The sequence below is a fragment of the Nuphar pumila genome, chromosome 6 (genome assembly GCF_984573655.1).
Source record: "Nuphar pumila chromosome 6, dmNupPumi1.hap1.1, whole genome shotgun sequence".
Taxonomy (NCBI): domain Eukaryota; kingdom Viridiplantae; phylum Streptophyta; class Magnoliopsida; order Nymphaeales; family Nymphaeaceae; genus Nuphar; species Nuphar pumila.
In genome coordinates, this window is record NC_143254.1 from 13219108 (window position 1) to 13233510 (window position 14403).

Below are 14403 nucleotides of genomic sequence, written 5' to 3' on the forward strand. Positions count from 1 at the left end.
TTTACCTGTTTAATGTTTTTTATGATACCATGCTAATAATGTTGCAATAATTCCGAAATAGCGAGAATACCTAAGGTAATTATTATAAAATTTAAATAGGAAAAAGAATGCCTGAATACGAAGTTATTTTGAAAAAAGTTCTTTTTTTTTTTTGAAGGCAAGCAGTAGTTATCGGTTGCTCATTGATGAGGTCAAGTATGGCAGGCCCCACTGATTGTTAATTAATGGATGGTACAGCTGACCGGAATCAAGTGCATCACATGGCATACCTCTGCCCTCCATATGCTTTGGGGCCCTACAAATTAACAGTCAGTCATTCAAAGATGGAGGGCATTAGGTGCAGCGGCACACTTCAAAGCGTGTCACGTTATGGCACTTGATCCTGGCTCACAGATGATGGGCAACCACGATTAGGATGCTTTATCACTTAAGATCTATGGTAATATGGCATCAATGTTGTCCTGTGTCGAGCCAGCCACATGCTCAGAGTCTAATCCCGTTGTCACCTTGGGGCATGATTGAGGCATGTAAGGTTGGGTGGTTGTATTCTCAACACAGAGTAGGAAGGCATAACCTGAGGGAAGCGGATCAGGTCATGCTGAAAATGAGCGTTTTTGCTAATGCTGACATCGTGGCCATCCGATTTGCATTTTAAAAAGTTCAAAAGTCAACAAAACCACGTGGCATTCATCGAAAATGCAAACAGATGGCTATGATGTCAGCATGAGAAAAAAAAGGCTCATGTTCAGCATGACCTGAGGGTTCTGCCGTCATAAAAAAAAATGGCATACCACTTGATCCTGGCTTTGGTGTAAAGGCTATGGTGTAAGGCGTTACCACAAGGATGAAGGTTGATAGCAACAACTTTTATATTGCTCTATTTATCTAGGTCTATATCGGTGACAAAAACATCAATAGCATGACTCATCTTATAACAAAGAACATTTTTGTGTTGCCTTATAAAATTAGCTCACCATTATAGTTGATAATGACGAGAAGTAAGTTGTCATTATAAGCTATGAAGGTGACAATTAAGTCAATGTTATAGGTTATAACGGCAACGTAGAGTTAAAGCCGATAACAATGACACAATAATATCGCCATTATAGGCTTCAAACTTGCAAAAATAATTTTTTATATTAGTTTTTTTTACATTATATTAGACAAAATGATAAATATAATTCAAATATACACTTCAAATGTCCTCAAACATACATTCATTCAAATATAAGCATATACTTTAAACATCAATTCAAATATAAACATACACTAGTGTTTATATATCTTGAAACATATATTCAAATATAAACATACACTTCTCCAACCTCCTCAAACATTCATCATCTCGAACTCTCACAAACATTCAACTTCAAACATACATTCTAATATAAACATACACTTCAAAAAATGAACTTACATCCTCTCCAACCCCCTCTTATATATATAATCAGTTTCATACCTAACTATAATATCTCATTATGATAAAAGTTAATACAGGTCAAACAAAAAAGAAAAATATAAACAAACATGTGTCCTTAGAACATAACATGACATAAAAAACTACGACATGTTCATCCAACAAATAGACATCTGGCAGTTTTATCTATGAGAAAATAAGAGAGATCTAGGATAGGGGGTTCTATATGAGAAAATCTTTGAAGGTTTGCATCTGTTCTGTGAGCTTCCTAGTTTCTTCTCTCTCTCTCTCAGTCTTCTTTCATTGTAGTTGTTGAAGGAGTCACTCTCGTTCTTCTCGCTCTCATTGAACTCGGTTCATCCTTTGTTCTTTTATTTATTATTGGAGCTTCGACCACGTCACCTCCAGCTGAGAAGATAGCTCTGAAACATGAGTATTGCTTTTGGATGAAATGATAAAATGCACCCGATCCCTCTCAAATGTTATGACCGCTCTCCGAAGACTTTGGCAAAAATGTCTTGTTGCGACATCAACGAACCTCCTTGTGAAGAACATGTTTTATCACTTTCAATATTCACAAAGTGCAACTCGTTCTGCATGGCATTAATATTTGGTTATTAGTAACTAATGATAATATACAAAATAAAATAAATAAATATGGCTTCTGCTTCGCTGCTACAATGTGTGAGTTACTTATAAAGGTGTCTTCTGTTTCATCGCAGATGAATAACATGCGATCTGAATGAGTGTGTTTCTCTTTGTAGAATGCAATCATTGTCAATTTGTACCCTTCCGTTTTAGTCTGCAAATAACAAATTTAGAGTCTATTAAATCAAACATATTTATCATTATACTACTATATAAAAAAAATAAACTTAAGAATAAAAAACTTACACTCGTATGAAACCTCTAGATGTACAAAGACGATTCACTAGTATGTTGCACTGTTTGTTTTACAATATTCACAAATATTTTCTCTGACGTCTGTTGTTAACAAAAGAAAGATCAATTAGTTTACAAAATTTTAAACATGTATTTACTTATTAATGTATATCAAATATTTAATATCCAATAGTCTTTGGTAAAAAAGTTGCAAATCCCTTTCCACACTTCAGAATTGACTCCATCGAAAAGATATTTTGTTGCTTCGTCATGGTTTTCAAAACTCTTATAATGCTTGTAAAAACTTCTCATACCGTTAAGTATAATAGTTGAAGTTGCCTATCCACAGTAGCACGATGTTCAACTATATCCTTGTATAAATCAAACTCGGCATGCATCAAATTATCAAAATACATTTAGTAACATTTTTTTATGGATTAATTTGTTTATGAAAATATAGTTAGGCAATATACTTACATAAACTGTCTCACACAATACTATCTTCTCATCCTCTGTGACCTTTATCCATGACTTGTGAGTGATGTTGGCATGTTTTCTGACAATGCACAAAAGCCTTCTAGAGAATACAAATGTGTTTTTGCCCGTAATTCCTTGCATCTCAGGCTTGATAGTTACTGAAGCTTTTTGTTGCTTGATTTGCTTTTGGTGGACTACATATTTGTTCTTCCCACGTTTGCACGGAAAAAATCTATAGTTGCTAATTTGTTGTAAGAAACAAATATTACGGAGATACTTTGTGACCCTAGATACTTTGTCAACTCTTAAATAAGTAGATGTTCAATTGTACTTATATCAATTTTTGGGTCTAGCCATGAGTCTAACCAATTAGAACTTTCTAGCAACATTTGTACAATAAGAATTTAAAAATAAAAAAAACAACCAAAAATGGATTATGATAATTGGCATATCATGAACTATATATTTTATTGAAAAAAGTTTAAAGTCTTATCTTATATATATGGGTCAATTTCATCTTTGCATATGCACCTATTGTCAAACCAATCAGTTTGGATATAGGCAGTTTGCTAATATATATATATCTATATATATATATATATATATATATATATATATATATATATATATATATATATATATATATATATAAACCACTTGTTGCGCACACACTCCATATATAACCCCAACTTCCACCAAATGCCAAATTCCCAAATGAGATGCACTTCAAATATAGCTCGCAACACATGCGATTATACATTAGCATCATTTCTAATATGTTTTTTCATATTTTTGTGAAAATTCAGTTTGGATATGGCTCCATAAAATTTGAATCCACAAAGATATGGAAATTCACATGAGAAATGATGCTAATGCATAATCATATAAGCAAATTAAGTGAATTTATTAAATAGGTCTCCAATCAAGATATGAAAATCACATAAATAACTATATTTAATCTGACACAATCCTCCAAAAGTAATGGAAAGAATTACAATCAATAAGGTTTACATAAAATATGTGGGATGAAATTACCAAGTCTTAACTGTTATATTCCAAAAGCATTCCTAACCTTGCAGTTGCATGCTGAATTCTACAATCCTATCAACACTATCACCCCAAATAGTTTACTAATAAAGAATCTCTATACACTTGCCATGTGCAACAACCTGTTTGACCATTCACTCCTTGCTCTTTGTGGTAGAACATAGGCAAGCAGATCTTTGCCAAATTTGTCTGGGTCCAAAATTTAAACATGGCCTCTTGAGGATTCCAAGGTCAAAAGTAACCAAAAAGAAATCCATAAATTAAAATTCAAATGGAGATGCTTGATTAGGGGATATAGAATAGAGAATCCCAATGTAACTAAGGGAAGAGAAAATCAAATCCAAGGGGAAAATGTTTGTTGTTACAATAGGCTTCTCTGAAAACTTGCATAGGATTTTCTACCACTATACAAAGCATACAAAATGAAGAAGGAAACATGCAAAAAATCTTCTGAAAGCAAGTCACCAAACAAAAAAAAATACACAAATGGAATAAGACAGGAGAAACACTACAAGAAAAATGCGTATTAGCGACGGGCGCTATCCATCGCTAAAGAAATTGGCGACAACTTTTGCGACAGATTAGCGACGGATAGCGTCCGTCGCATAACCCTAGTCACTAATCTATGGTAGAATTTATTTGTCGCCTATCCATCACTAAGTAGCGATGGATCATGTTCGTCGCTAATATGTCGATAAATAGAGATTGATTTGGTTAAGCGACAGAATTTAATTCGTCGCTACTATTTAACGAGGGATATGTATCCGTCGCTAAAGTCTGTCACCAATTTGGCGACGACCATTAGCGACAACTTAAATTCTGTCACAAACCAACAACTGCTTTAAATTAGCGACAGATATTATCCGTCGATAATTTTTAAACAAAAATTAAATTTTTTTTTTGAAATACTCTGAAACTCGAGAAAAATTTCTCGTTATACAATTCATATAACTTGCTTATAAAAAACAAAGTACACATAAAAAATACATATACAGGTGGAACAAATTTAACACAAGTTCTAAGTTAAATAAACTTTAACAACCAAATACAGTCCTTGGCAAGTTATAATTAGTTACAAGTACGTCAAACAAATTAAACAAATGAATCTAATCCTCGCCAAGATTCTGGGCATCATCCTCTTCATTTTCTCAAGCTGCCCTTCCCTCCATGCCTCCATCAGCTCCTGTACGCTGATCATCTCCAGCATCCTACAAGAGAACCAAAATATTAGTATTTATAAACAAAATATAATGAAATAAATTATATGCAATGCATCTAATCTAATGCAACAAAGTTAATGGCTGAATGACACATAGACTAGCAATAAACTGAAGGACATTAACAAAATTCAAATATGTGTTCTAAGATTGGATTTTTTTTTATAGTGATTCAATCATGCAAATATGTGTTCTAAGGTTGTCAAAGAATGTCACAGTGATTCACGCCTGCATATATGGTTTATAAAGTTGTCAAATAAATGTGTTATGTATCACAATCATGCATATATATGTTACAAGATAGTAAAAAAACTTCCATAGTGATGAAATCATGCTTATATGTGTTCTAATATTGTCAAAAAACTTTCATAGTGATTCAATCATGCTCATATGTGTTCTAAAGCAGTAAAAAAACTTTCACATTTATTCAATCATGGATAAATGTGTTCTAAGGAAAATTTTATAGTAATTCAATCATGCATATGTGTGTTCTAAGGCAGTAAAATAATTTTATAGTGATGAAAGCATGCTTGATAGCGTTCTAAGGCTTTAAAAAAAAATTCATAGTGATTCAATCATGCATATATGTGTTCTAAGGTTGTCAAAAAACTTTCATATTGATTCAATTATGCATATATGTGTTCTAAGGTTGTCAAACAACTTTTATATTGATTCAATCATGCATATATGTGTTATAAGGCAGTAAAAAAACTTTCATATATGCTAATATCATGCTCATATGTGTTATAAAGCAGTCAAAAAACTTTCATAGTGATTCAATCATGCTCATATGTATTCTAAGGCAGTAAAAAAACTTTATATGTGATTCAATCATGCGTATCATGTTTTAAGGCAGTAAATTTTTTTTATAATGATTCAATCATGCTCATATGTGTTCTAAGGTAGTCAAAAAACTTTATATGTGATTCAATCATGTGTATCATGTTCTAAGGCAGTCAAAATTTTTTATAGTGATTCAATCATGCATATATGTGTTATAAGGCATTAAAAAACTTTCATATATGCTAATATCAGGCTCATATGTGTTCTAAGGTTGTCATAGTGATGAAAGCATGCTTGTATGTGTTTTAAGGTTGTCAAAAAACTTTTATAGTGATTAAATCATGCATATATGTGTTATAAGGCACTAAAAAAAATTATAGTGATGAAATCATGCATATATGTATTGTAAGGTTGTAAAAAAACTTTCGTAGTGATTCAATCATGCGTATATGTGTTGTAAGGGTGTCATAAAAATTGTATAGTGAATCAATCATGCATATATGTGTTATAAGGTATCAAAAAAATCATAGTGAGGTAATCATGCATATATGTATTCAATCATGCATATAGTAGTTTGAAATCTAACGACGTGAAATAAATGACATGAATCTTTATACTTGACGGGCACCAGAGCTCATGTTGAATGCAGACGAAGTTTCTCTGTCCTGAAAAAAGTTGCACAACTCATTACGGACAATGTTGGGAATGACTTCATTTAAAAAGTACTGCATTTTATCCTCAAGACGCTGACAGACACCATCCCAAGACATAGCAGGGTCAATCGGACATTGGGAGTTGATGCTGGCGGTAGAACTCTGAGAGCATTGGCTGCAAGAGGCAACGACTGCTATGGTGTTCATGTTACTCCCAAACCCGAACACACGACCCTTTTTGGGTTCACCGGTTGCAGTCACCCATGCTGCAGGATCAAAAGGCGGATGCTGAGTGGAGTCATCGCCATCACTACAAGAAAATTGTGGATTAGCGATGGCCTCTATCCATCGCTAATCCATAGCTAAACTGTTTAGCGATGGATTAGCGATGGATAGAGGCCATCGCGAATTTTTGCTCGCTAATTGGCGAAAAACTTATTTGTTGTTAATTCCGTCGCAAATTTGTGACAGATTAGCGACGGACATTATCCGTCGCTAATCTGTCACTAAATTTTAAAAAAAAAAAAATTGATCCCTGTCGGGCAGTATTCTAGCAGCAATAAGCCGGACTTATACCGCACCCGACAAGCATTGCACAGAACGATCACTCTGCCTCATCGTCGGACTTGTATCGTCCTCTGTGAACAGGTGCTCTCCGGCATCACCGTCCTCCGTGAACCGGCGTCGCCATCCTCCAGCAATCGCTCAGCCTCGTCGCCGCCATCCTCCATGAAACGACGTCCTTCGAAGTCGTCGTCGTCGCCGTCCTCCGACGTCGTCTTCGCCGTCCTCCGTGAAACTGCATCCTTCGAAGTCATCGCCGTCCTCCAGCGTCGCCGTCCTCCGTGAAACTGAGTCCTCCGAAGTCGTCGCCATCCTCCATCGTCGCGTCCTCCAGCGTCGCCATCCTCTGTCGTTGTTGTCCTCCGACGTCGTCGTCCGCCGGCGTCGCCGTCCTCCGTGAAACTACCTCGTCGTCGTCATGCTCTCCAACACGCTCTTCGACGGGAAGAGAGCGGTTTAAATCGTGCGCGGTCGATTTAAATTTCGAACGGGGAGAGAGGGAAAATTTCGCGCTCGGTTTAAATTGAAAATTAGCAAGAGAATTTTTCCATCGCTAATCCGTCGCTAATTAGCGACGAAAAAATTCCCTCGCTAAATCCCTCGCTAAAATGGTTTTCTTGTATTGAGAATTAGTGACGAAAAAATGTTGTCGTTAATCTGTTGCTAATTAGCGGCGAATTAGCGATGAAACAACTTTCATCGCTAATTAGCGACGGATTCATGAAGAAAGTTTTCTCTAGCTAATCTGTCGCAAATTTCTGTCGCTAATTAACAATTTTCTTGTAGTGCATATTGTTGTACCATTTGCTGCTCATATGACTCCTACAAAGTAATAATTAAAATATAAATTAATAATTAAGAATTACAATGTTTATGATAACATAATTCATAGTAACTTATATATTACAATGTTTATTAATACAATAAATACATACTGATGTCGCTCTCGCCTTCTCTTATACAAAATCTCTCGTGCTCTTACGTTTATGTGTTTCAACAAACACATTCTTGTAAAGCATAATGTCTCCTTTTTCTGCTTCCTGCAATGTTAAATGATAAAAAAAACGATTGATAAGTATGCAGAAATACTTACAAATTTGACTATATATATTGATGAGTTACCATTTTCTTCTAGTAGCTCCCAAAAGTCCTAGATCCACCTGTGTGTAGATGAGCATCAGGCATCTTCGCTCTGTTTTGTGCAGCCTTTGCTGAGCGGTTTCAAAATTATTTCATCGCCCACTTGTTGCACATGCCCTTCCAATAATCTCTCCTGATAGTAGAAGGCCCATGGCCCTTCCACTGCAGTGGATCATCTATCCTACATGTTGTTTTTTTTTTGCTGCAGTCTTCATATAATGTAGCATGTCGGCAAATCGATTGGCAATCACCTTCTGCCACACTACCATCACATATTTCTCCTCGTTCGTAGTCGCAAAGCGATGGGAAGCCTACAAATGCTTTAAAAAAAATTAAATATGAAATACATTAGTTATGATAAACGATTACATACCATGAATGAGGATATTAATCTATTTAACACCTTCGTCAGGTACTCTTTTTATTGAGCTACCGGTCTTGGAAGATGCTGCAGTAGTGACTTTCTAATTTCTTGTATTACTTCTTGCTGCTCAAACCTCACACTGCACATGAATTGATACACATTAACAATCGACTGTCGATATACATCATTTATAAGATAAGTATTGGACAAGTGACGATAAAATATTTACGATCGACTATCGATATACACTATTTGAATTAGTCGTCGTGTGTCACACTAAGAAGACCCTACATCACCCGTTGTCTCGTGATATGTATGAGTAGCTGGTGTAGGTGGCTCATGTGTAGGCGAAACATCACCTACAGAACAATGAGTTAGAAATTCACACAATGTATATTTAAACGAATCAAGTATATAATTATTTAAATGATATACGTATCGAAGCAGCCCATGAAGATGAAGGCTGAGACTGGCTACCACTGGGTGCTCGACGACTGTGACCTTCATGAACTATATTCTAACAAATAAAAAACATCATGCACTATATTTAAATATTTTAATACCTCATATATCTTCATGGATACATAATCAAATCGAAAATAACTTTATGTAAGACATTCAAATATTGCAATACATTCAAATAATTTAAACATGTTACAATACATTCAAATCATAACTCTATACCTATTGAAGATACATAATCAAATAAAAAATAACTTCATGCAATACATTCAAATATTACAATACCTTCAAATCATTGCAATACATTTCAATACATTCAAATCATTCACATCAAATAGATGTATGTATTACACGATGTATTTCACTAGCTCAAGAATGCTTCCTCATCACTTATTTGACTTTCATATTCTTTTTCTTTCTCCTCATCTTCGTCATCTTCTTCTTCTTCATTGGGCACCCATCCACTTGGTACATCATTTGGATCACATTCTTCCATGCATGTGCCATCAGACAATGGAGATATGTCATGCATGCCATGTGCAACATCGTGACCATAAGATAAGTCATACATATCATCTGATTGATAGTAATCACCCTATTCAGCAATCTTGTCTTCTTGTAACTGATCATACTCAGGGTATAGTTTAGACTTTACCTTACAAACTGCTCACCATTCATTTTTATCTGACTTCCTTGTACTCGGATATGAAGTATAGTAAACTTGTTGATCTTGCGAGACTAATATGAATGGTTCATATGTTCCAAACCTTTATTTATGATTCACCTCCACAATGCTTGAGGCTTTGTCAACTATTCTTACTGTGGGATCAAACCAATGACACTTGAATAAAGTTACACTATTATTTGTGCCTAAGTAAATCAACTCCATTATTTCTTCTATAACACCGTAGTAGTCATGTTCATTTTCACCGTAGTTGCTACCCTTGACGCACACACCGCTATTCATCGTTGACTTGTTGACATCGTAGTCTTTTGTATGGAATTGATAACCATTTATGATGTACCCATTGTAATATTGCATAACTTTGGTTAGACCATTTTATAAATTACATATTCCTTGATCTTTAACATCACCATGGTGAACCTACAAGCATAAACAATGACTGTGATTACGACCAATTAAGTATCTTATTATTGTTTACACAGAAAGATGTATGTCATCGTTCTTACCAACTCTTTCAACCATGCCACAAACTTATTTTCACGTTCTTTCTGTACTTTTGCATCAGTGAAAAGGTTTTTTTGTGGGCATTGTACGTTTGAACATCGTCATCACATAGTATTTTCAGTTCATCAATCAATGACCTTAAATATACATCAAGATTTTGGCCTGAAGAAGTCATACCAGTGATCAATAGAGACAAGAAAAGATTTTGATGCTTCATACACAAGCTTGGAGGAAGGTTGTATGGGGTGACAAATACTGACCAACATGAGTATGGGGTTGATCTACACCCAAATAGATTAAATCAATCTGTACATAAACCTAGCCTAACATTTCTCACTTTCATTGTGAAGTTCTGACGAGTATGATCAAAGTGCCTCTAAGCATCCGCGTTAACAGGATGTGTGATCGTGTCTTTATCATGTCAAACTTTATTTACATGCTATATCATTTGTTTAGCTGTCCTCGAAGACATATACAGTCATTGCAATCTAGGGGTGAGAGAGATGTAGCAGAGTGACTTGTATGACACTTCTTTTGATCTCGTGCTACCATTTCTCCTTGTCTTTGGCTTGAACCGAGGATGTCCATATGATGGATAGGATCTGCTATTTTCTTGATCTTTGAAATACAACATGCAGTGATTTAGACAAGCATCTATCTTTTGATACCCCATACATAGAGCATTGACCATAACCTTCGCACAATAGAGATTTTTTGGCAATTTCTCATCTTTGGGCAACATACACTTCACAATAAAGCACAGACAATCAAAACATGATTGGCTCAAATTATACTCTGACTTCAAATTCAGTAGTTGAAGAACTGTAGACAAGATAGTGTGACTCTCGCAACCATTCCACAGTGGCTCATCAGCATCTCTAAGTAAGTCATAAAATCTAATAGCTGCATCGTTTGTTGCTTCTTCCTCTACCCCAATTGGTGCATCACTATATCCCATAGCAGAATCCATTTTTGGTCCTGCAATATCGAATATCAAATTCATATATGGATTATCATGCACCACATCCACTCATGCATCAAAATTATTCTAAAATTCTTTACCACGAAGCGCCCAATTCTGATAACCACTAACAAAACCCTTCCTGTATAGGTGATGTCTAACGCCATGAGGTTCTACAAATTGATTGTTCTTACACATCGTGCATGGGCATCTGATCTGACCAATGAGATCCATTGTACTGATACTTGCCATTGCAAATTCAATAAAACTGTCAACACCATTCATATATTCATGCAACATCTCATTATCAAACAATCCTATGGTACATCCATTCACGGTTTGCAGTCATTTTGTCCTATAATGTTACGAATATTATCATCACCAGTTAAACACTACAAGAAACTCATGGATTAGCGACGACCTAAATTCGTCGCTAAATAGTTTAGCGATGGATTAACGTCGGATTAGAGACAGATAGCTTTCATCGCAAATTTTTTGACGCTAAGTAGCGACAAAACTTATCCGTCGCTAATTTGCGATGGATTAACGACGAAAATGATTTGTCGCGAATCTGTCACTATTTTAAATTAGCGATGGATAATATCTGTCGCGAGTCCTTCGCTATTTTAAATTAGCGATGGATAATATCTGTCACTAATCCGTCGCTAAATTTAAAAAAAAATAAAAAAATTTTTGCTCGCTGTCAGGAGGTATTCCGGCAGCAATAGGTCGGACTTGGAGCGATTCGTCGGCGGCGACGGAGGAGGAGGATGATCCACCACCGGATCCCAGCAAGTTGTACTCCCTCGGCCCCAAGATCTCCGATTGGGTCTCGCAGAGGTTGGAATGGACCGATCTCGTTATTGACGGCCATGACGGAGACGAGGCCAGTGTCGAGGCGGATGGCGCTGCGGAGGTGGTTGAGGTCGAGGAGGTCGACGGAGCCGACAGGGAGGTAGGTGGTGTGGAAGTGACCTGTTCCCTGGCGTGCACGACCGCCTCGTCCGACTCCCAGCCGTAGAGCTAAGTGGGAGAATGGGGGTTGCTGAAGTGGCCAGTGAAGAAGGGCAGCATGGCGTCCAGCACCCGCGTGTCCACTCGCGACGTCGCCTGCATGTCCAGGTACAACAGCCACCCCGCGGGTCCACTGGCGACGTCACCTGCATGTCCAGGTACAACAGCCACCCCGCGATCTGCACGCCCTTCATCGAGATTCCCTTGCCCTCCTCTGCTGCGTTAGAGTTGGGCGACCGCAGTCGCGGCGGTCGACATCGGCCAGCGGGATCGTCCGGCGAGCCTTGTTAGTGGTCGCTTGACCTCCTTGACACCAGGGATCCGATGGGGCCGAAGGGGAAGATCAAGAACGGAGGCAGTTTAAATTTTGAACGCTCACAATAACGCTCATTTGGGAATGGTTTAATTCGAACATCAGTTTAAATTTTGAACGGGGGAGAGAGGGAAAATTTTGCGCCTTAAATGGGACGGTTTAAATAAAAAATTAGCGACGAAATTAGCAAGGGAATTTTTTCGTCGTTAATCTGTCGCTAATTAGCGACGAAAAAATTCCCTCGCTAATTCTATCGCTAATTTTCTACAATTTTGCGGTAAAAAAATTTTGTCATCGATTTGTCGATAATTAGCGATGGATTTGAGACAGAATTTATACCGTCGCTAATTTCAAAAATATTTCAAAGATTGGCGACAGATAATGTTCTCTCGCTAAGTCCGTCGCTAATTTGCGACAGAAAAAATCCGTCGTAAATATCCATCGCTAATCAGGGTTTTTCTTGTAGTGAAAAGAGAATCTTAATAATGCTATGATAAAAAAAATATCTAATTTATCTACTAATTCTTGTTTGGTGATTGTTTGTGAGCAGTTTTTTATTTCAATTAACGCGTAAATTTTCTCTCCCTCTATACCATAAACATGCTTAACATAAAATGCAATTCCATGAACTATTATGCATGCATTGATATACAACCTAGATTTTGAGAAATAGAGAAATTTTGAAATAAATATCCAGGATTTTGATAAAGGTGATGTAAATACGGATTTATAAGATAATACTCACAAAAGAAGCAAAACTATATAAGCAATGATGCACATAACAACATTCCCTAAAAGCTTACTCTAAATGCAATATTTGAAATGGCTTGATAATTCAATATTTTCTTGTGTAACACCATCACATCATATTTATACACATCACGAGGATATTTAGAAATATGAAATCACATTCTATAACACAATACATTCATTTGAAGCATGTTTTTATGATACAATTTCACATGGAAGGCATAATCAAATGAAAAATAACTTTATGCAAGCATGAATACAGACACATCAAACATTGCAATAGATTCAAATCATTCATATCAAAACAATGTCAAACATGTACCTGCGGCAAACACACTCTAATATCCCGCTAACTACTACCATGCCTAGCTTGAAATCTGTACTCTAAAAATAAGAACACTTCTATTTTCATACATTAAAATCATGCTCAGCATGATCTCCTAACTCCATCAAAGCAGTCCTAGATATCCACAACTAAGTGAGTGTGTGAACAAAAAAGTGTTGCATCGAAGAAATTAAATAACATGTGATGTGCTTGCATCACTTACTCACCACAGGTGTTTACCCGATTTGCATTTTGCTTGTTTATTTTCGCATAGCATTTTAAGTCGCATGTGATGCTTAGCATTAAGCATCGCGCATTTTGCTCTGTTATTCACCGACAATGCATATTACTTTTGCCCACCAAAGATAAAAACACAGAAAAGTACCAACGGCAGAGGTGCGGGCCCCCCTGTGGACTGAGCAAACACAACAGCAGTAGGGGAGGATTCCCCTGTCGTTGTTGCTTAAACAAGTGTAGGGAGGCTCCACCCCCTGCAAGCAGATCCCCCTGCCATTGGAAAATACCAGTGGCAGGAGGGCTCCCGCCCCTGCCGACCGAGCAAACAGAATGACAGGGGAGGCAGATCTCCCTGCCGCCCCTTCTTAAACAAGGGCAGGGGGCCCCGCCCCCTGCAGGAGAATACCAGCGGCAGGGGGGTGGATCCCCTGTCGTCCTTGCTTAAACAAGGGCAGGGGGCGGCCCCCCTGCCAGAAAAGACCAGCGGCAGGGGGGGTGGATCCCCTGCTGCCCTTGCTTAAACACAATACTGCCAGCCTACCTTTAGTCAAAGTCCTGTTGTAGACTAATTCCCACTAAATATTTTCAACAGGCTATTGAGAAAAGGA